Source organism: Microtus pennsylvanicus, chromosome 7 (assembly GCF_037038515.1).
Source record: "Microtus pennsylvanicus isolate mMicPen1 chromosome 7, mMicPen1.hap1, whole genome shotgun sequence".
In the NCBI taxonomy this organism is placed as follows: Eukaryota; Metazoa; Chordata; class Mammalia; order Rodentia; family Cricetidae; genus Microtus; species Microtus pennsylvanicus.
In genome coordinates, this window is record NC_134585.1 from 117,329,242 (window position 1) to 117,350,953 (window position 21,712).

General features: G+C 46.9%; 1 protein-coding gene across 8 annotated transcripts in view; it reads right to left on the reverse strand.

The window, feature by feature from the left end:
- Positions 1-21,712, reverse strand: part of Pdzk1 (PDZ domain containing 1) — a 54,264-nt gene that overhangs the window by 28,957 nt on the left and 3,595 nt on the right. For 3 of the 8 annotated variants that reach the window (XM_075978044.1, XM_075978045.1, XM_075978048.1), the window contains exon 2: positions 21,554-21,639. The gene's annotated coding sequence lies outside the window, so the exon portion shown is untranslated. Of the gene's footprint in view, positions 1-2,803; positions 2,828-5,743; positions 5,769-6,294; positions 6,406-12,738; positions 12,998-13,147; positions 13,969-21,553; positions 21,640-21,712 lie in introns of those variants that run through there. The other 5 variants (XM_075978047.1, XM_075978049.1, XM_075978043.1 and 2 more) reach the window with 5 other exon arrangements.

The following is a 21,712-nucleotide window of genomic DNA, read 5'->3' on the forward strand; positions in this document are numbered from 1 at the left end:
GTGGACCATTGTCACCAGGGAGTACTCAGGGAATGGGTCCACTCAACCAGAAAGCATCATCAAATTTCCAAAGATTTGATAAAGGACGTAGGATCAACAGGAACTCTGCCTATAGGTGGGAAAATGTGGGCTCCGGCCAGCAATGGGCTCAGGAATGACAGCCCTAAGGACTGCCTTCTTTGCATGTTTGCTGGTCTGGGTGTGGCAGGACTTTTACATGAGCGTGGTAATGCCCTACTATTAGTCACATGTACCAGGTCTCACCTGCATCTTATCTAACAGTAATTAGAAATCAATTGTGTGATAGAATTCCAGGGATAGCAGAGCGTCTCCCCAAAGGCACCTATATAAACACCTGCTTCAGGAAGCAGTTTTACCGAAAGATAAGGGCTCACAGGTCAGCTGGTGAATAATGTTTAACCTGGTCACTGAGCCTGTAGAAGGGTGCTGGGACTGAACTCGGGTCCTCTGCAAGAACAGCAAGAACTGTTAACTGCTGAGCCATCTCTCCAGCCCCCCACCATGATTTCATTTAATGTCCTTAGCAGAAGCAGCCTGTGCGAGGCTCTGCCAGAGGGGGATGTGGTTGTCTGGGACAGAAGCATGATCGAACCAATTGTCCGTCTCACTGAGGCAGAAGCGGGTGGGGGAAGCAGGGCCTATCTGCCCACATCGAATCTAGCCCTGATTCACCTTCACTGACCTCCATGACTGTCAGAAAACCTGTGCACATCAGTGAGAAGGGAGCTAACACTCCCACGAAGTTAAACCGGGTGCAGCAGCCGATGCGTACCTGAGAAGATCACTCGTCCTTGCATCCGCATACACCTATGTGACCCGAAAAAGTAGAAGTCACTAGACTTCTGTTAAAAAAAATATAGTTGGTGGGCATGTGGGGGTTAAGTCCAAAATTGCAGACAGGCTGTGAATTCCCGATGTGGTCAACCCTGGCAAAGGGCTTCCCGCCCAGACAACCACATCCCCCTCTGGCAGAGCCTCGCACAGGCTGCTTCTGCTAAGGACATTAAATGAAATCATGGTGGGGGGCTGGAGAGACGCCTCAACAGTTAACAGTTCTTGCTGTTCTTGCAGAGGACCCGAGTTCAGTCCCAGCACCCACATGTGACTCACAACCATCTGTAATTCAATTAACGCCTTCTGAGTCCCGTTGGCAACCAGGCACATACGCAGTGCATGTACATACATGCAGGCAGAATGCCCATACACGAAACATAAGCAAACTTTTAAAGAAAAAGGAAGGAGGCGTACTGTAGCTCAGCTGACACTGACAAGAGGATCTCTGGCAAGCAAGAGATTTCATCCTTCAAAAACCACTCACCTAGAGCACAGCTTAAGATTTTGGTGCAGGCCGGGCAGTGGTGGCACACGCCTTTAATCCCAGCACTAGGGAGGCAGAGGCAGGTGGATCTCTGTGAGTTCGAGGCCTGCCTGCTCTACAAGAGCTAGTTCCAGGACAGGAACCAAAAGCTACGGAGAAACCCTGTCTCGAAAAAATCCAAAAAAAAAAAAAAAAAAAAAAAGATTTTGATGCAGGTGGCAGATCTTAGGCCACCAGGGCTCCTGCTTTGAAAAGCAACACCTGTGGACATTCAACCAGTCAAGTATATTTACATGACTAATCCCAAAACAGAAGGGAAAGGGAGGCCCTAAAACACAGTTTTGCTAACTGTCCCTCCCCTTTGTGACAGTTGCTATTTGGTCTTAGCTGGGGATAGATTTAAAATGCAAAGAATTCATGGAGGCATTCCATGGAGAATTATCTAGAGAATAGTGATGACAGGCCCAGGAAGTAATTTTTATCTCTCTTTTATGATAAAGAATAAAATTTCTTTTATCAAAGGTCATTTGATCTGCAGGTACCTAGTATCCTCCGTACCGCAGGCTCCATAAATGATATTTTGTACTGTATGGTAGGCAGGACTCCAGTCTGGGAGTTCAATGCCCTCCACAATTTAATTGCTTACCGAAGAGTTTCAGGGGCTGGGAGAGAGGTGGAGTTAAAATTGTGAGAACACGAGAGAGGGTGCCCTCGCACTGTTGATGGGACTAGTACCCGAAACAGCTAAGGCCTCCTGGAGGTCAGCTGCAATGCGGGTTTCTCCCAAAAGCAGTGCCACGCTTGTCTTGGTGCAGGATCTCATGCAGCCCAGTCGTAAACCTTACCTTCAGCTGCAGACTCTTTTGCTTCTACCTGACTAGCAACCACAGGTGTGTACAGCCACACCTGGTTTATGTGGCACTGGGGACCAGGTCCAGGGGCTAGTGTATGCTGGGTAAGGGCACTACCCAGTTCCTATACTTGCTTTTCTACTCCCTTACATTTTCCATATGCCTGATCTATTGGTGGAGTCCCCCTGCCTCTAGATAAACTTTCTGACCAGTCTTCAAAAGTAGAGATTCCTGCTGAGGCATCAAGCATGTGTTACTCCTTCAGAGGACCCAGGTTCTAGTTACCTCACTACCCTCTGGAAAAACAAAACTGGTCTCTGCATGACCACCCACGCCCAGCCTGCCCTTTGCTCATGCCACAGGCTCTGCCTGGGTTCCCTTCCCCAGTGCTGACTACCCGTTTATAGGAGGTGCTAACTAAACACTTTTTCCATGCGGATGAATTCAGGACCTTCCCAGGTCCAGGTCAACATTCAAGTCCTTGCATGACTAGCATATTCTGTAGGTCACCCCGCCTCCTTAAGCACCTTCTTTATGTCCATCAAGGTACATTTAGCACCCACAATGAGGCAGGTGTCAGGCTCAACTGAAATTAGACAAGACATTGTCCTACCTCCAGAGAGCCCAGAATCCAGTGGAGAATCCAGTGGAGAGTCACAAAACACACCTACGAGCACCGATACAGCAGCTAAGAGTGAAAAGTGTGCTGTTGTTAAACACGTATTGAATCTTTTCTATAGCTACTTGCTACTTCTGAGTACAGGATGAAACCTAACGAGTCATTTCTCGTGGAGTGGGAGAGACTCTGGATGGCTAAGTTGGTTTCAGCTGGTTAGATATGCCGAGCCTAGACTCGGATGTGAGGTCTGGACTCCTTTTACTTCCCAGCCTCAGAGGCTACACTGTGCTTTGGGATCTTGTAGGTAGAGTGGAAGGAGCAATAAGTCTCCAGGCAGAAGAGCACACATGTCTTCATGGAACAGCGAAAGTTTCAGAATCACCTCAGTGCATATTCAGGAAAAGGGAAAAAAAAACAGGTCAGGTTAGACAGTGAAGTGCCCTGGACTCAGGCCTAAAGATTACAGATGCCATTTCAGTCATTTGCATCAGCATCCCCGTCAAGATAAGCTGCCTGTGGAGTAGGAAGCTCCTTGTGGTATCTTCATGCTCCATAGGTATTCCGTACAGCTGGTGGGAATCCCATGAGCTAGTCCTGTTTGGGTTGCTGGTGCGGGAGATGATGTTTCTGTTGTTTTTGTTTGTTTGTTTTGTTTTTAACTTTTGGTTTCTACGGTTCCACTCAGCTTTATAAGTACAGTTATTTGTTTCTGGCCCAGGCTCAGGTATTGGTTGTTTCAAACATAGAGAAACCTCACAGCAGCTATTAAGTAGGCAAGACAGCATCCTTCTTACCACAAACCTCTTGTCACTGCCAGGCGTCCTGTGTTCTCTGGAATCACACACAGAACAGGGAACTAAAGACATCATGATATGGCATGTAAGATGCATTGAGCATTTAAGTTTCCCCACAGCTAAGAACTGGGCCCCACCATACACATGTGAGAAAGAAACAGAGACTCAGAGTAACACCCACATCACACCTGGTCCCAATGCTTGCGCTCTTCACTCCCTGCACCCTAGACCAGGGTTTTTCTGTGCAGCCCTGGCTGTCCTGGAACTCACTCTGTAGCCCAGGCTGGCCTCAAACTCAAGAGATCTGCCTGCCTCTGCCTCCCAGGTGCTGAGATTAAAGGTGTGAGCCACCACCGTGCTCTTAACCACTTGTCTAGAATGCCAACCGGGCAAGAAGATTAAGGAGAGCTGGGTGGTGGTCTCTCCTGAAGAACCAAGGAAAGGACTCGCTGAGGAGCTTGAGGGAATCCTGTCTACCTCCGTCTCCTCTCACCCATCTTCTATACAAAACTGTGAGTCGTTTAAACTAAGATGTGAGTGGAGAGGTCCATTTCCACGTTCAGACAGCCTGACAGGGAGTCCAAGTTCCTCAGCCTCCTCTCCCCAGGAATAGCTGACGAAAACAACCCACGACCCAGCTCCCTTCCCTCCACCCAAACATGTAAGCATCTATTCTGAGTCAGGAACTGTCCCAAGAACTGGGAACACAGCAGGTAGCAATGATCTCAGACGACAGGTGCTATGGAGTAATACGAGATCATGACGAAATGGAGGGAAGCTGGGTTTTGGAAGTCCTTCTTGGAAGGTAACATTTGAATTCATCCTCAAGTCACAAGGAGCCCACCTTCAAAGCACAAATCCCCTTATATGGAAAAGGCCTTAGCCAACATCAAGTGTCAACTCTTTTTAGTTTGGGGTAAGAAAACAGACACAGTGACGCCAAAAGACTCATATAAGGTCTCCAGCAAACTGCACGGATGCCGCTTCCCGCTACTCCACGGCTCAGTTGGATACACTCATCTGAAGAGTAGGCATCTTAGATTTGGACTGTCAAGTCCCTCAGACACATTCACGTTTAAAATTTTATTTTCAGAACAACCCTTGGGAAATGATGCCCAACTTTCCTTCAACAAATAACGAAATTGAGGCAAGGCATGGATCTAATGACCTGTGATCAATGATCTAACACCTTAGCCCCTGGTTTCCCGGACCTGTGCTCCCTCCCTCGGGTGAGCAGCAGCTGCCTACCAAGTGACCTAGGACTCACAACAGCAACAACAAGCCCATACGGCAGGGACCACACAAGAGTCAATTATGAGAACAGTGTGCTCGGCCATAACACACAAATTCAAAGTCCCTGATTTGTTTGTACAGGAAATACTAGTCAAACCGTGGCCTGAAACAGTCAGGGCCCTGTCACTTATGGATACAGGATGACACTTTCTACACCAAAGCCCCGTGAGAGTCTTTATAGATGCAGTTATAGACCAGCAATCTTCAGAATTAGTGGGCCCCTAGGGAGAGATCCTGATGCTCCGGAAATGAGTTCCTCCCAAAATGCCTACACACAGAAGAATCTGGGGGAACGTCAGAGTAACACAGACATTTCAGGTTCACCCAAGACACAGAGATTGAGAGATGCCCCAGAGGGAGACTGAAGGACCTGAATTTCCACTCAACCAGCCCAGGAATCAGTGGCTTTCCTCACGGTAAAGGGTTAAGCACTGGCCTGGGAGGTAGAGAGGCGGAGTTTATTTTGACTAGCCAGTAAGTTTAAGGGCTAGCTGCCCTTACACCCAAAAGGCTTGAGTAGTGGTCTCAGCAAAAAATTTCCTGGGGCCTATGAGGTCTGTGGTTTCTCTCTTGGCTGTGCATCTTATACAACACTCCCCAAACCCCCGTCACCCCATCTCGTACAACCCCAGGAAAGTGAGCAGCTCACCTTGATGAGATAGAGCCTAACTAGCCCTCACAACCCCAGCAGAAAGAGCTGAGAAACCCCAGGAGACAGTCTGCACCCCTACACTTGCCCTCCTGCCACCACCAAGGGCCTCAACCCCTCCCCAAAGTCACTTGCTAGGAAAAAGAAAGAGGAAACAGCATCTCGGGCCAGACGGCAGGTTCCAGAAGCCATTCTTACCTATGAGAGAGGGAGCCACCGGGTCACTAGGGATTCTCTCTGCTGCTAACACTACTAGTCTTGGAACTTACTGGACTTTGGACAAAGATTGATTTAAAAGCTGATGTATTTAACAGGGACGTGTGGTCTGAGTTCAAGCGACCTCTGTCCTGCTCCCTGCCAGCTGAAAACCCTCAAGATCCTTCAGCCAAAAGAAGCCCTGCCCCCACCCCAGCCTAACAATGTGGGGAGTAGAAGGGCTTATCTGTGCTCCCTCAGGACAACAAAGTGGGGAGCAGAGGTGAGGAAGGGCAGCTGGGGAGGAGGTGCCTCTGCCTTTCCAGTTCTAGTCAATGAACAGAGGTCTGGGTCATACCCAGCTAATCCCCAATCCCAGTAGGAATCCCACTGCCCCTAGCCCAGGGTCAGAGTTGGGGCTCATCACCAGCCACCTTCTGAGGCCATCCTGAGAGCAAGGCACTGCACCTCCCGCCCAGGAAGCCACCAGCAGGCTGGTAAAGACGGCAAAGCCCCTGTTTACCGGTCCTGCCTCCCACTGTGCCCGCACTTGCCTGCTTGCTGGGGTCAGCAGCAGCAGCAAAGCCAGCACCCTCCTGTCTCCCGCTGGCTGATACCTGAACTCCTCTCCACACTCTGCAGCCTCTCAGGAAGGCAGCCGGGCAGTGGACAGCGTTTTCACAAGTTCCCCTGTGGGCTGGTGCCGTGCAGCAGCTGATCTCTATCAACCGCACCCACACAAACCATCCTCACCTGGATTCCCAGCCCACACTCCTAATCCAGGGCAGGAGACGGCTCACAGCAGGAGACAAAGCAAGCCCTAGGCTGTGGACCGGTAGCCTCACCTCTCTCCACTCATGAAGAGCCAGCCATTAGTTTGCCCTGGGTCTTGGCTTTGCCCTCAACCCATGTGTGACCGAAGCCAGTGGGTAGCATTTGAAACTGGCCAGCATCAGAGCCACTCCATCAGACACAGCTGCCTTCCATCTTTAGGCCATATTCTCTTGACCGCTAATATAACTTTCAAAGCATCAGGGTGCTGTACATTTAGGATCTGAACCCCCAAGTTGAAACTCTGACTTGCCAGATTCCAGATGTTTGATCTGGGCTGATTCTCTTTCTTACAGTGTTATGGGTGGAACGCAGGACACACACAATAACAATTACAAATTTTTTTTTTTTTGGTTTTTCGAGACAGGGTTTCTCTGTGGTTTTGGAGCCTGTCCTGGAACTAGCTCTCGTAGACCAGGCTGGTCTCGAACTCACAGAGATCCGCCTGCCTCTGCCTCCCGAGTATTTACAAAATTTTGATTTTTGACCTGAGTAACGCAAAAGCAGCATAAGTTCTTCGCTATAGATCTATAGATCTCGTAGGGTTATCTCTTATGTGCCCCTCAAGGCCTTACATTCATTACTCGCCTCAGCCCTCATCACATGACATGACACTCATCTCTAGATAAGAAAGCTGAGGTTCATCTGTTTAATAATCCTGCCCAGGGTCACCTGCCCAGGAGGACTGAGGGGCCAGCCTTGGACTCCGCCCTATCTTCTTAACTGAGTCCTTTACAGCGCCAATAAGGCCTGCGGTCGGGAGAGCCTTCTGCCTCCTCTTCTACACCTTCCCTAGTTGTATTTGAGTGGATAGGGGTCGGGGGGCAGATGACGATCTATTGCTCTTCTAGGAGGCGTTCTCTACTGTACGGAGAGACAAGTTGGGATTTCCTGGGTCATTTCCAACTTCAGGATTCGGTGATCCTAAATCTGCTTGGTGAGGCGAGGGTGGGGGGGGAGACATCGTTTGTTTCTTGAGACAAGGTCTCTTTGAGTATCCTTGGCTGTCCTGGAACTCACTCTGTAGACCTCAAACTCAGAGATCCATCTGCCTCTGCCTCCAGAGTGCTGGGTTTAAAGGTGTGCGCCACCACTGCCCAGCTAAATCTGCTGGGCTTTAACACACACACACACACCATGCACACACGCACGCACACCCTGCAGCTCACACTTGAGGATAATGCAGTGTAAGCTCTGGTTTGTCTCTAGAGTCCTGCAGGTAAGAAGCTATGAGTACAGGCTGCAGCATAGGATGTAGGGGTGGTTTTGAGTTTTGTTTCTCAAAATCCGGGCCATGGAACCTAAGGCCTTACTGTGCTAGGCCAATGCTCTTAATTCTGAGCCATAGCCCAGCCCGGGCTTTGGCATCAAGAAGATACGACATTGAATCCTAAATAAGTCGTTAATGGTTTCTTCTTTGGTTTGTTCTCTCCAGCTGGAGGCTTTATCTTCGCTCAGGCAGCAGCACCTGTCTGCCCCAAGGAAAGGTAAAAAAATCCTCCACCTACAATCCGTGTTCACTGCTTACCTGGCTGCTTCCATTAAGGAAAGACTTAATGAGGGGTGGAGAGTGAGGTGCGAGGTATCCTCAACCCCAGCACCTCACTTTCCACCCCTCATCCAAAGCAGGTCTGTGACTAGGAATTTGCCAAAGAAATTTCTTTTTTTCTCCCCAGAATCTGGGCTGAGGCAGCCATCTTCTCGTTGCCCTCCTGGTCTCTTCATTGAGCTCCATTTTGTCCTCAGACTTGAGTATTGTGTTGTTTGATCCCTTTGTCCCTCCTGCCAGAATATCAGTTCCTCAAGGACAGAGACTGTGTTTTCTTTTAGATTTATTTTTTTAACTTTATTTATTTATATGGGTGTTTTGCCCGAGTGTGTGTCTATGTACCACATGCATACTGGTTCCCAGGGAGTCTAGAAGAGAACACCAGATCCCTTGGAACTGTCTGGAGTTACAGACAGTTGTGAGCCACCCTGTGGGTAGTGGGAATTGAACCCAAGTCCTCTGGAAAAGTAGCCAGTACTCTTAGCCACTCAGCCACCTTTCCAGCTTCCAAGAAGACTTTTATAGCCATCCAGATCTAGTAAACATTCAGGGCACAGGGCTGCTTCATGTTTGAAAGAATCAGTCCTCTTACTTCTGAGCGCACAGTGTACCAACATTCATGAGAATGGATGGGCTAGAAGCACATGGTGGTGTTTGGGACACCGTGAATAGTACCCTGCCTACTGGCAGCTCAGTATCCTGTGCCACTGGTCAGAAACACAAAGCTAAAAAAACCTTTCACTATTTCCTAATGCTTCCCTCGCTGGGTCACATACAAAGATTGGTAATAGTCCTGCAGCTGTTAGGGTGGGCAAGTGAAGCTTCTCAAGACTGGAGCAACTGTCCTGGGGCCAGGACTCCTGACTCTGCTCAGATGCCCCAGAAGCTGGGTTTGATATTCTGTTATATTTGGAAAACTCTAAGATATCATGGAGATGGAAATCCATGAATAACATAAAGACGCCAGTTCTCTCCAAACCTACTAGATAGATGATAGATGGTAGATAGATAGATGATAGATAGATAGATAGATAGATAGATAGATAGATAGATAGATAGACAGATAATTGATAGATAGATGATGATGATGATGATGATAGATAGATAGATAGATAGATAGATAGATAGATAGATAGATAGATAGATAGATATTGGCATTTCCAGTGAAAGAAATTTCCCTCATTTGCTGGCAGAACCTGGATAAGCTAGTTTTGGGAAATAAGAATAACCATAAGGAAGGGAGCCAATGAGATGGCTCTGCAGTGAAAGTGGTTTCCATTCAAGCCTGAAGACCAGAGTTCAATCCCTGAAACCCAGAAGGTGGAAGGAGAGAAACAAGTCCACGGAGTGCCCTCTGACCCCACTTGCAGGCCATGCTCACACCTGCACATGTGTCTGTACGTATGCATGCACATGTACACACAGAGAGACGTAAAATTGTTTTTAAATACCAGTACTCAGGAAGGAGTTTCTTTGACTGGATACCAAAACCATGTAGTAAATGGTGGCATTTGGGGACCAGGTAGGCAAAGGAATAAACTAGAATGAAATAAACTAGAAAGCCCCAAAACAGCTCCAAACATATACAAATAGTTGATTCACGACAAAAACTGAAGACAAAGGAGCTAGGCTTTTTTCATACAAACATATGTGTATGTTTTATTTTTTTCAATCAAATATTTGTAAGATTCAGCCAAGTTGATATGTGTGCTTTACTGTCATTTAATATTAATATTTAATACTATATAACATTCCATTTAGATAGTATCTGAACATGGGGCAGTGTTGCAGGGTGCCTGACTGGTGGCTAGGATGTTTGTCTGATTTCTGGGAGGCCCCTGAGATTCAGGCTCCTTGGCTGGTTTCCTGGGGCTGATGGCTCACCCCTTGTTTTGTCTGAATTCGTGCTTGACCACGAGGTTAGGAAACAAGTAGAGTTTCGTTTGTTTGTTTGTTTGTTGTTTCTCTCTGTGTAGTGCTGACTGTCTTGCAGCTTGCTCTGTGCTCTGTAGACCCGGTTGGCCTTGAACTCACAGAGATCCACCTTCCTCTGCCTCCCTAGTGCTGGGATTTAAAAGCCATCATGCCTAGCAAGGATAGACTTTTTTCAGATTTATTTTGTTATTTTTAATCGTGTGTGTGTATACATGTGTGGAGGTCAGAGGAAATCAATTTCTTCCTTCGACTCTGGGGCTCCTGGTATAGAACTCCAGCACCTCCGGCCACTGAGCCATCTCACCAACCCCACACTATTTCCCATAATGGCCGTACCACTCTGCTTCTTCGCCAGTAGCGACACAAAGGTTCTCCACATCCTCACAAACCTTCACCTAACTTGTTGGTTTGTTTATTGTTTTGAACTCATCATCCTGATGCCTGTAACAATTCATTTGCATTTCCCGAACGACTGATGCCCATAGCATCGTCTTTTCATCTGCTTCCTGGCCGGTTGTACACCTCTTTACAGAAACATCTATTTAGAGTCCCTGCCCCGTTTTTAAAAAGCCGTTCTTGTTATTCATGTTGAGATGCCTCAGTTTTTGACCATGAAACAAAGACCCAGAGAGATGAAGTGATTTAACCAAGGACACCCTTGTGCATGCAGAGATGTGGCGGCTGAAGGCTGGCGCTTCTGTTTCGACAGCCAATGAATGCTCTCTCCGCAACACAAGTCAGCTTGGCCACAGGGGACCTGAGAGACACCTCCCCCCCTCCCCCCCCCCCCCCGCTTTTACTTCAGCTTCAACATTTGATTGTCCCGCATTACTTTTTAGTAGCTCATTAACTTACTCCAACCCTAACGTTTTAGATCCTGCTGTCCTCTGTCCCTGTCCTGAGTCAGCGTAATAACTCTCCCTTTGCCTCTGCGTTCCTGGCCTCCCCTAACATCTACAGAAGCTGGCCACGTAGGCTGCGTACCTTTAGAGGAATTTATTAGTCCAGGGTCCAGATGCAGAACGGAGATAAATGTTTTACAGCTGTGTGGATTGATGGGCGGCACGTGGGACAACGCCATCCCTCTCTGCCGTGGTATACGTTGAGGGCCCATGTGGTTGCTGACCAGAATTTTCTAGTGTTTATAGGAAACAGGTTTCAGGCCAGAGGAGGCCTGAGGACCCCTGGAGAGCTATGAGTTGGTAAAACTTGTTAGTTGTCTGTGGAAGACTTCTTTTCTTCATTTTTATTTTCTAAAAGTGGGTGTTTGCCAGCATGCACGTCTGTGCACTGCATGTGTGCAGGGCCTCCAGAGGCCGGAAGAGGATGTTGGATCCCTTGGGACTGGAATATAGACAGTTGTAAGGCACCATGGAGGTGCTGGAAATCAAATTCGGGACTTTTAGAAGACAGCCAGTGCTCTGAAATGCCAAACCATCTATCTCCCTTTGCCCAACTGAGAGGTCAGAACACAGAGTCTGCTTCCACCAAAGGTAAACTATGGGACAGAGCAAGAATATATATATATATATATATATATAACAATGCTCTAGGCTCCTGAATGTACCAACGTCACGCTTTTGAAATATAGGTTTTAAGGGTCTCTGCTTACTTTTCTGAGGGACACAGGGACTGTGAGTGACCTGGATTCCATCTTATAGATCCAGTTTCTCAAGAGCCCCTAGAGCAGTGGTCTCAACCTTCCTAACACTGCGACCCTTTAATACTCATGTTGTGGTGACCAACCCCCAACCACAAAATTGTTTTCGTTGTTACTTCATAACTGTAATTTATGCATCGTAATGTAAATATCTGACATGCGACCCCCATGAAAGGGGTCATGACCCACTAGCTGAGAGCCACTGCCCTACAGGGACAGGCTAGGCAGGGACAAGAGAACAGCAAGAAAAGTTCTGAGAGACTGGGACCACCCTACCAGAGGCAAAGTGGCCCACCTCTGGCTTGACTTCAAAGAAGCCATCCCTCGTGGCTGGGCAGTGGTGGCACACACCTTTAATCCCAGCACTTGGGAGGCAGAAGCAGGGGGATTTCAGTGAGTTCAAGGCCAGCCTGGTCTACAAAGCGAGTTCCAGGACAGCCAGGGCTGTTACACAGAGAAACTTTCAAAGTATGGCCTCGGCTCCTGGCACCCCTGGCGTTACAGAAAACAACTCAGCTGTGGCTGTTTTTTTTGGCGTGCTCAGAATCCTGACAGGCCAGGGTAAGAAGGTGACAACCCACACCTGTAGTCTCCACTCAGGATGTGGAGGAAGATTTCCAGATCAGGGCCTGCCTGGGTTACACAGCAAGCGTAAGGCAATCTGGGCAGTGTAGGGAGTCGGTCAATCAAAGCTCTGGGAGTATCGTTCAGCAGTAGAGCGCCTGCCTAGCCTGCATGAGGCTCTATCTCTAGCACCACAGAATAAAATATAATAGATAAAAGATAAGTCTAGCCAGGCGGTGGTAGCGCACGCCTTTTAATCCCAGCACTCGGGAGGCAGACGCAGGACGATCTCTGTGAGTTCGAGGCCAGCCTGGTCTACAAGAGCTAGTTCCAGGAGAGGCTCCAAAGCTACAGAGAAACCTTGTCTCGAAAAACAAAAAACAAACAAACAAAAAAAACAACAACAACAACAACAACAACAAAAAAGTCTAATGTACTAGAAAAAAAATCAGTTCTTACTTTCATTGGGCGCCAGGGGCGCTCTTCCTCCGGAGCCTGAGGATGCGGCATCTGGTCTGGTAAGGAGAGCAGGGTGCAGCCTCTGCACCAACCGCAAGATGGTCTGCCCTCACCCTCACGGTGAACCCTGGACTGGATCCTGACTTTCCTTTCACCAGGATCACACAGGAAAAGTCCTAGTGAGTAAAATAATAAATCCTGAATCCAAGGTATTCAGCATCAGGAGGCTAAGGGCTCCTGGCTTGCGAGAAGATGAGAGCTCACAAGTACAGGAGACCAGTTTCCCCGGCTCCTTTAAGGACAGAGTTTGGTAGGAGCCTGAGAGGGTACCCTCGTATTCATAGGATAGGCTGGGCCAGGCTCAGGAGGCAGTGAGCAGACGTGGGTGGATGAGCTTACACGTTCTTACCTTAGTATGAGGAAACAGTGTGGCCCTGAGTTGGTGAGAAGCAAGTCTCTATACTCACAGCAGAATCTAGCTTTGCAATAGTGAGGGCTGCGGAGTCCACTCGTCCTTCCGGCAGAGCTCTGACTGTGCCCACTTCTGAGACATTGTGGAAAAACTCGAGTGACCTTTAAGTGGGGGTGGGAGGCTGAGCCGCTGAGACAGCCTCCACGTGCTGGTCTCCGTTCAGCGAGAGGTCTAATGAGAACGGGGCCTGGTACCCTCTGTGGTCCAGGAGGAAAACACAGACTGTCCAGGACACCACAGTGTTGGGAAGATGCTCTGCCTTCTAGCTTAAAAGCACAGAACTTGAGGCCCAAATTCTTGGTGAACCATTCAGTACAGACTGGGGACTAGAAATGAGGCGGAGACAGTCTTTTCACGGCCTGCTCGGTCAGCCCGCTACCCAAACGCCTGAGGCTGCCATCCTTGTCTCTACAGTGACACAGTCCTGGCTCCCTCCTTGTCTTCCCTAACAGAGAACTCTGGGCTACAGGCCAACAGAGACGGGGGCGGGGTGGGGATGAAATACCCGCACTGCTTTGATGCAATTGCCCTCTGGCCCCGAGGATTGGTTTCCTTCCAGAAAGCTGTGCCAGCAGAGCAGGTCACTCTTTTCTACGGAAATCCTCACATCTCCTGCCAGACTCTTCCATCCCCTCTGCCCAGTCTAGCCCATGGCTTCCTCAGTCACTGCTCATCACCATCAAAGCAGTACTTACTAGTGGGAGCTCTGCTTGGAGTAAGCGCACACGCAAACGCGCCAACGCACATGCGCGTGCGCGCAAGCACACAGACACAATCTGAGCCTCTCACGGAGTCAGTCAAGGGAGCCCCGAGGGCAAACAACTCAGAACAGCAGCATTTCCTCCCAAAAGTATTGGCTGGACAGACTCTAGTATCCTTGCTGTTTACTAGTCTCAGGTGTGGAGATTAACTTGGGGCTCTTTGGGAGCAGTAACAAAAGGAAGACAGGAGGCAGCTGAGAGCTCCTGCAATTATCAAGGGAGCATGGCAATCCGGACTCTGCCCACAGGAGAATTACAAGGGAACGACGACATTAAAACCACTGGGCTGTGCCGATGGCTCAATGGTCAAACACGTTCCTGTGCAGAAGGCTAGAAGCTCAGTCCCCAGCTCTAAAGAAAACAAAACCACAGGACATAATCAAAAGAGCTAGAGATATTTAACCTCCAAAGAAGAAACATTAGGGAGAATGATTAAGTTCTTATTTTGTTTGTTTTGGGTTTGTTACACTTTATAGCCCAGGTCCTCTTGAATTCACTTGAATAATCTTAGTGCTAAGATTACAGGTATGTGCCTGCAGTGCCTAGGTTGAGAATGATTAATTTCTTCAGAGATTTGGTTGGCTCTAGAGTAAACAATGAAATGAAGTAATTATAACAGCCGACACACACTGAAGACTTCCCCTGCTGAGGACCAGGCTCTCTGGCTCCCAGGCTTTGTCTCAATTATCTAAATATCAATTATTATGCCAATTCTAAAGGTGAGGGAAATTCAGAAAACTTGGATGACCTGGCCCAAATCGTAAAGTGGTGAGGTGGGGCAGAAACCCGCACGGTCTGACCCTTAAGTTTGTGACTTAGTCACCCAGCAAGCACAAACGCTGCCCGTGAGCCCTCAGCAGAATTAGGACCCATGCTCAGAAGTCCAAGGGGGCTAGGAAGTTAACCTGAGGAAGAGGTTTTCAGCACTGAGAAATTCGTCAAAGGTTATCAGGTGAACTACAGAGACGTTTCCCTACCCGATTTCAGTGCGTCTCTATTCATAATGCCTGGAAATGCAAAGCACCCTATGCCCGTCAGCTGGTGAGCGGATAATAAAAATGTCATATGTTTACACAATGCCATATTGTTCAGATGCTAGGAAAATGAAAATTGCAGGTAAATGGATGGAGCTGGAAAAGTTATTCTGAATGAGGTGAACCAAGCTCAAAAGGAGAAATATTGTAAATTTTCTCTTACAGGGGATGGAGAGATGGCTCAGTGGTTAAGAGCATTGCCTGCTCTTCCAAAGGTCCTGAGTTCAATTCCCGGCAACCACATGGTGGCTCACAACCATCTGTAATGAGTTCTAATACCCTCTTCCGGCCTGCAGACATACACACAGACAGAATATTGTATCCATAATGAATAAATAAATAAATATTTAAAAAAAATTTTTCTCTTACAATGTGGATGTTAGCTTTTAAGCCTTCGCTATGTGTGCTACAATTGAATAGCCAGAGGTCAGTTAGCTAGTAAGGGACTAGAGGAGAGGAGGGGATCTCCAGAGGAAAGGGAAATAGAATAAGAGACAAAGGGACCTCCACAGGAGCAGGTACAAGGGGGCAACCGCAGAGAGACCAGGCTCCGGCCAGAGACCTCTGTGAGACCAAGCACGAGTCAGGGACATCCAAGGGAGCAGGCCCAACCCAGAGACATCTGTGACAATAGGCCTGAATCAGCTACCTCAGCTGGAGCAGGAGCAGGTCCAAGCCAGAGACCTCCCCAGGCGCAGGCTCAAGGCAACAACCTCAGTGGGAGCAGCCCCAGCCAAGCAACCTTCCTGAGAGAGGCCCAAATGACCCTCAGGATTACAGAGCAACCCCTAATAGCACTGAGCCACCTCCAGGAGCACCAGAGGACCTCCAGAGTAACTGGAACCATAGCCCTGACTGCACCACGAGGAGCAACTATCTGGCACCTGGAAGATTGATCACCAGAGACACAGCTACACCAATCAGAGGAAAAGATGAGTAGACAAGGTAAGAACACTCTCAACACCACAAAGAGCATCACAACACCAATAAAAACTAGTGGCCCTTGGGACAAGAGAGATGGCTCAGGGGTTAAGAACATTACCTGCTTCTTCTAAGGTCCCGAGTTCAATTCCCAGCAACCACATGGTGGCTCACAACCATCTGTAATGGGGTCTGGTGCCCTCTTCTGGCCTGCAGCCATACACACAGACAGAATATTGTATGCATAATAAATAAATAAATATTTTTAAAAAAACTGGTGGCCCAACAACAGCAAAACTTGAAGAACCAAATATAGATGAAGCAGAAGAAAATGACCTAAAAAATAACTTTAGGACAATGTTTGAGGAGCTTAAGGAGGAAATGAAAAATCCCCTCAAAGAAATGAAAGAAAAGAAAAACAAAAAAACGGAAGAAATCAACAAATCCCTTAAAGAAAACCAAGAAAAAACAATTAAACAGATGAAAGAAACTATTCAAGACATGAAAACCGAAATAGAGACAATAAAGAAAACACAAACCAAGGATATTATAGAAAAGAAAATTATGAAAAAATGATCAGGAACCACATATGCAAGCATGAACAGCAGAATACAAGAGATGGAAGGGAGAATCTCAAACACTGATGATACAATACAGGAAATAGACTCACTAGTCAAAGAAAACATTAAATCTAACAAAAGCTTAACACAAAATATCCAGGAAATATGAGATACCATGAAAAGACCAAACCTAAGAATAATAGGGATAGAAGAAGGAGAAGTCCAACTCAAAAGCACAGAAAATATATTTAACAAAATCACAGAAGAAAACTTTCCCAACCTAAGAAAGAACCTAATAAAGAAATGCCTATGAAGATACAAGAAGCTTACAGAATACCAAGTAGACTGGGGGAAAAAAAGTCACCGTGGCACATAGTAAGAAAAACACTAAATATACAGAATAAAGAAAGAATATTAATAGCTGCAAAAGAAAAAGGTTAAGTAACATATAAAGGCAGACCTATCAGAATTACACCGGACTTTTCAATGAAAACCAGAAGGTCCTGGTCAAGTGTTATGCAGACATTAAGAGATCACGGATGCCAGCCCAAACTACTATACCCACATAACTTTTAATCACCATATCAATCCACACACCCATAAATACCTGATTTTTGACAAAGAAGCAAAAATATAAAATTGAAAAAAGAAAGTATATTCAATGAATGGTGCTGGTGTAACTAGGTAACAACATGTAGAGAATAAAAATAGATCCACATCTGTTGTCATGCACAAAACTCAAGTCCAAATGGATCAAAGACCTCAACATACAGCCAACCATACTGTACCTCATAGAGGAGAAAGTGGGAGGTATACTTGAACATATTGGCATAGGAGACCACCTCCTGAATATAACCCCAGCCTCACAGATACTGAGAGCAACAATTAATAAATGGGACCACCTGAAACTGAGAAGCTTCTGTAAAGCAAAGGACATGGTCAACAAGACAAAAATCTCCACTAACCCCACATCGGACAGAGGACTGACCTCCAAAATTTACAAAGAACTCTAGAAACTAGTCATCAAAAGAACAAATAATCCAAAAAAATGGGGTACAGACCTAAACATAGAACTCTCAACAGAGGAATCTAAAATGGCTGAAAGACACTTAAGGAAATGCTCAACATCCTTAGCCATCAGAGAAATACAAATCAAAACAACTCTGAGATTCTATCTCACAGCTGTAAGAATGGCCAAGATCAAAACCACTGATGACAGCTTATATTGGAGAGGATGTGGGGTCAAGGGAACACTCCTCCATTGCTGGTGGGAGTGCAAACTGCTTTAGCCCCTTTGGACATCAGTATGGCGCTTTCTCAGAAAATTAGGAAACAACCTACCTCAAGCCCCAACAATACCACTTTTGGTTCTATACCCAAAGGATGCTCAATCGTACCACATGGATATGTGTTCATCTATGTTCATAGCAGCATTATTTGTCATAACCAGAACCTGGAAACAACCTAGATGCCCCTCGATTAAAGAATGGACAAGGAAAATGTGGTACATTTACACAATGGGGTACTACACAGCAGAAAGAAACAACAACAACTTGAAATTTTCAGGCAAATGGATGGAACTAGAAAACATATTCAGTGAGGTAACAAAAACCCAGAAAGACAAATATAGTATGTGCTCACTCATAAGTGGCTTTTAGACATAAAGCAAAGGAAATCAACCTGTATTTAACAATCCCAGAGAACCTAGACAACAATGAGAACTCTAAGAGAGACATACATGGATCTAAGCTAGGTGGGAAGTAAAAAAATACAAGATCTCCTGAGTAAATTGGGAGCATGGGATCATGTGAGAGGGTAGAGGGGGTGGGGAGAGGAAAGGAGGGGAGTGGAGAAAAATATATAGGTCAATAAAAACAACTTAAAAAGAAATTTAAAAAAAAGGAATAAGAGACAAAGGGGAAACTAGACTAGGAGGATTGAATGGAGAGGGAATGGGAGGAGGCATGGGGAGGGACAATTAACAGAAGGCCATTTGAAAAACCATATGGAACAGTGTATACAAGAAGACTGTGTCAGCATGCACAACCTGCATAGGCTCAAGCAAGCAGAGGTCCCAGCACTGAGCGGGGATGTGGACACAGGGTCCCAACCCTAACCAAGAGCTATCTACAATTGATACCCACAGAAAAAGGGAATGAGCTATACACCACTAGAGGGAATGAAACAAGGATGCAAGATATGGAGCCGTAGTGGTGGCACACGCCTTTGATCCCAGCACTAGAGAAGCGAGGCAGGCGGATCTCTGTGAGTTCAAGGCCAGCCAAAGCTACTTAGTGAGACCTTATGAAGAAGGAGGAGGAGGAGGAAAGGAGGAGGAGAAAGGGAGGAAGGAAGGGAGGGAGGGAGGGAGGGAGGGAGGGAGGGAGGGAAAAAGGGAGGGAGGAAAGAAACCATTTTCAAGCAATATCACAACAGTGTTGTAATAGGAGCAGCGGGGCACCCCGGCACCCGGCCGCCCACATGGCTAGCTTATGCCCCGAAATAATTACATGGAAACTGTATTCTTTTAAACACTGCCTGGCCCATTAGTTCCAGCCTCTTATTGGCTAGCTCTTATATATCGATCTAACCCATTTCTAATATCCCTGTAACACCACGAGGTGTCTTACCAGGGAAGATCTTAACCTGCGTCTGTGTCCGGTAGGAGAATCATGGTGACTCCTTGACTCAGCTTCTTTCTCCCAGCATTCTGTTCTGTTTACTCCGCCTACCTAATTTTCTGTCCTATTAAAGGGCCAAGGCAGTCTCGATTTAACCAATGAAATTAACACAAAACAGAAGACTCCCCTCCATCACAAACAGTAGTGTCACCAGACTTAGGGTCACCGCCTGTACCCTAAGAAGTCAGTTAAAACTTGATATGAAAATTCAGAAAATGGAGTTTTATTCATTGGGGAAAGGAACAAAGAGATCCAGTGACCTCTTAAAGTCCATCCTTGGGGTCCTGAAGTGAACTTTAAGTTTAAATAGAGGGCCCAGAGACTGGAGAGATGGTTCCATGGTTAAACACAGTTGTTGTTCCTATAGAATACCTGGGTGTGATTCCCAGCACCCACCTGGAATCTCACAACTGGCTATAACTCCAGTTCCAGGGATACACATGAAATAAAAATAAATATATCCTTTAAAATAATATAAATAGAGGACCAAAGACATGACCTCTAAGCAGTCCCATCAAAGTGTGGTTCTGCCCACCATCGATGCATCCTTGTCTGAGCTTTGGTCGTGTCCCATAAGGCCGTCTGACATTTTATTAGAAGCCTGTGGAATCTTTCTGGGAGACAGATCTCTCTCCCTGAGGCTGGACTACTTCTGTTTGGGTCCATTGCTTCGTAGCCTGATGTTCAACCTGAGAGACAGTGTCTCTTTGGAGTATCTTCATTTCTGGCAGACCCATCACAGCAGCCGCTGGAAACAGAAGAGAAGCAACTGCTTGGTCCACCCAAAGGGTAGAAGCTGCATATATAAAAGATCTTATGTGTTTCAAGGGCTACAATGAGGCAGATTGTCCTTTAGGTTAAGATTTTGTTTTTCGAGACAGGGTTTCTCTATAGCTTTGGAGCCTGTCCTGGAATTAGCTCTGTAGACCAGGCTGGCCTCAAACTCACAGAGATCCACCTGCCTCTGCCTGCCGAGTGCTGGGATTAAAGGCATGCACCACCATTGCCTGGCTTGATTAAGAAATTTACTAGATGAGTTCTTGATGCTGTAGACATGTAAGCAGACAGCAGAGACCAGCATAGTCAAGGCTGCGAGGCAAGGTCCATCCCTAGTGTCACTGATGGACAGACAGCACGATAGGGGCTCTAATGACAAATCAGACCTGTGAGGCAGATTGAACATCCTTCTCTATAGGTCCCGAAGGGGAAAGGTTCCATAGCATGAGTCTGTGGTCAGGCTACAAGAGAAGAGAATTCCAGAAAAGACAGGTGAAACTCCTAGGATGCGGGGGAGGTATGGAGGAGAGGTCCTCTAGTTGAAGTGTGACATCAGGGAGTGTGTGTACTGACAGACAAACTCTTCCACAGGTGACTGTCTCCCTACAGCAGCAGGGACCCCAGAATCCACATGAGAATCGAGGGTTGTGAAGGGACTGTAGTCTCAGCAACATGTCTGGGGACTCTGTTTAAGGATCACAGCCAGCTCTCAGTGAATTCTCCTCAGTGGCAGAGAGACGGCAGGTGAATGTGAACTGATTAGCCATTGGTATAATCTAACGCCAGGCCAATTATGACGTTATTGTTGGTTTGAGGCAGAGTCTCTAGCCCAGACTGGCCGTGAATTTCTGATCCTCCTTTATCCCACCTAATGTATACAATGTATGGATCAAACCTGAGGCTTCGGGCAAGGCAAACAAGCCCTCAACCAGCGATGTAAAGTTTCCGGAAAGCGGCTGGCCCTACCTTAACACCGAAACCTGTTCAAGGTGGATTGACAGGTTAGAACTTCAGTAGCTGTAGAGTTGGGAATGCTGCAGGTCAACAGCCAGTTTGCACCTTCTCTGGGGTTACCTTCTGTTCCCCAAATAGCCGTTCTTTGCCCAGCCTCCTATCATACTGACATCTTAAAGCCTTTTGGAATGAATGAACTCAACAGAACCGGTGGGCTAGCACCAAGGGCCACAGGGGAGTTCTCCCCTCCTCCCTCCCACTGCTACCAATGTCCTTGAAAAGTACCCTGGTTTTTGATTTTCTGTCTCTATAAAAACCATCATGAAACATTTCCACATCAGAACTTGGAACTCGGGGTGGGTGACCTAAATCCATATCCCCAGACCATGGTCACTCATATTTGGTTCCAGAATAAACTTGTATCCTTTTTGTTAGAGCTGGGTTTTTGCACCAGTACCGAGCTGTAATTCCAGAGCCTCAACTGTTTAAACAAGCCAGCCTGCTGATTTGGACACACCTCCTTTGAGAACCACTAGCACGGACATCTCTGTACATCATTACAGACTGGACTAGCAAACGACTGTGGCTCTTTCTGCCTTTTGATCAGGATGTACTTAGTTTGTTTTTAAGGTAGGACCTACGAGCCCAGGCTAACCTTGAACTCAAAATCTTCCTGCTTCTGCCTCCCAAACGTTGCGTTCACAAGCCAGGTCGTCCTTCCAGTTCAGAAACTCTATAATTCTGTAGAAAATAAAAATACACTTATCATCCACCCAGTTTGCTTCTTTTTACTTTTTCCTCCATTTTTTAAAAA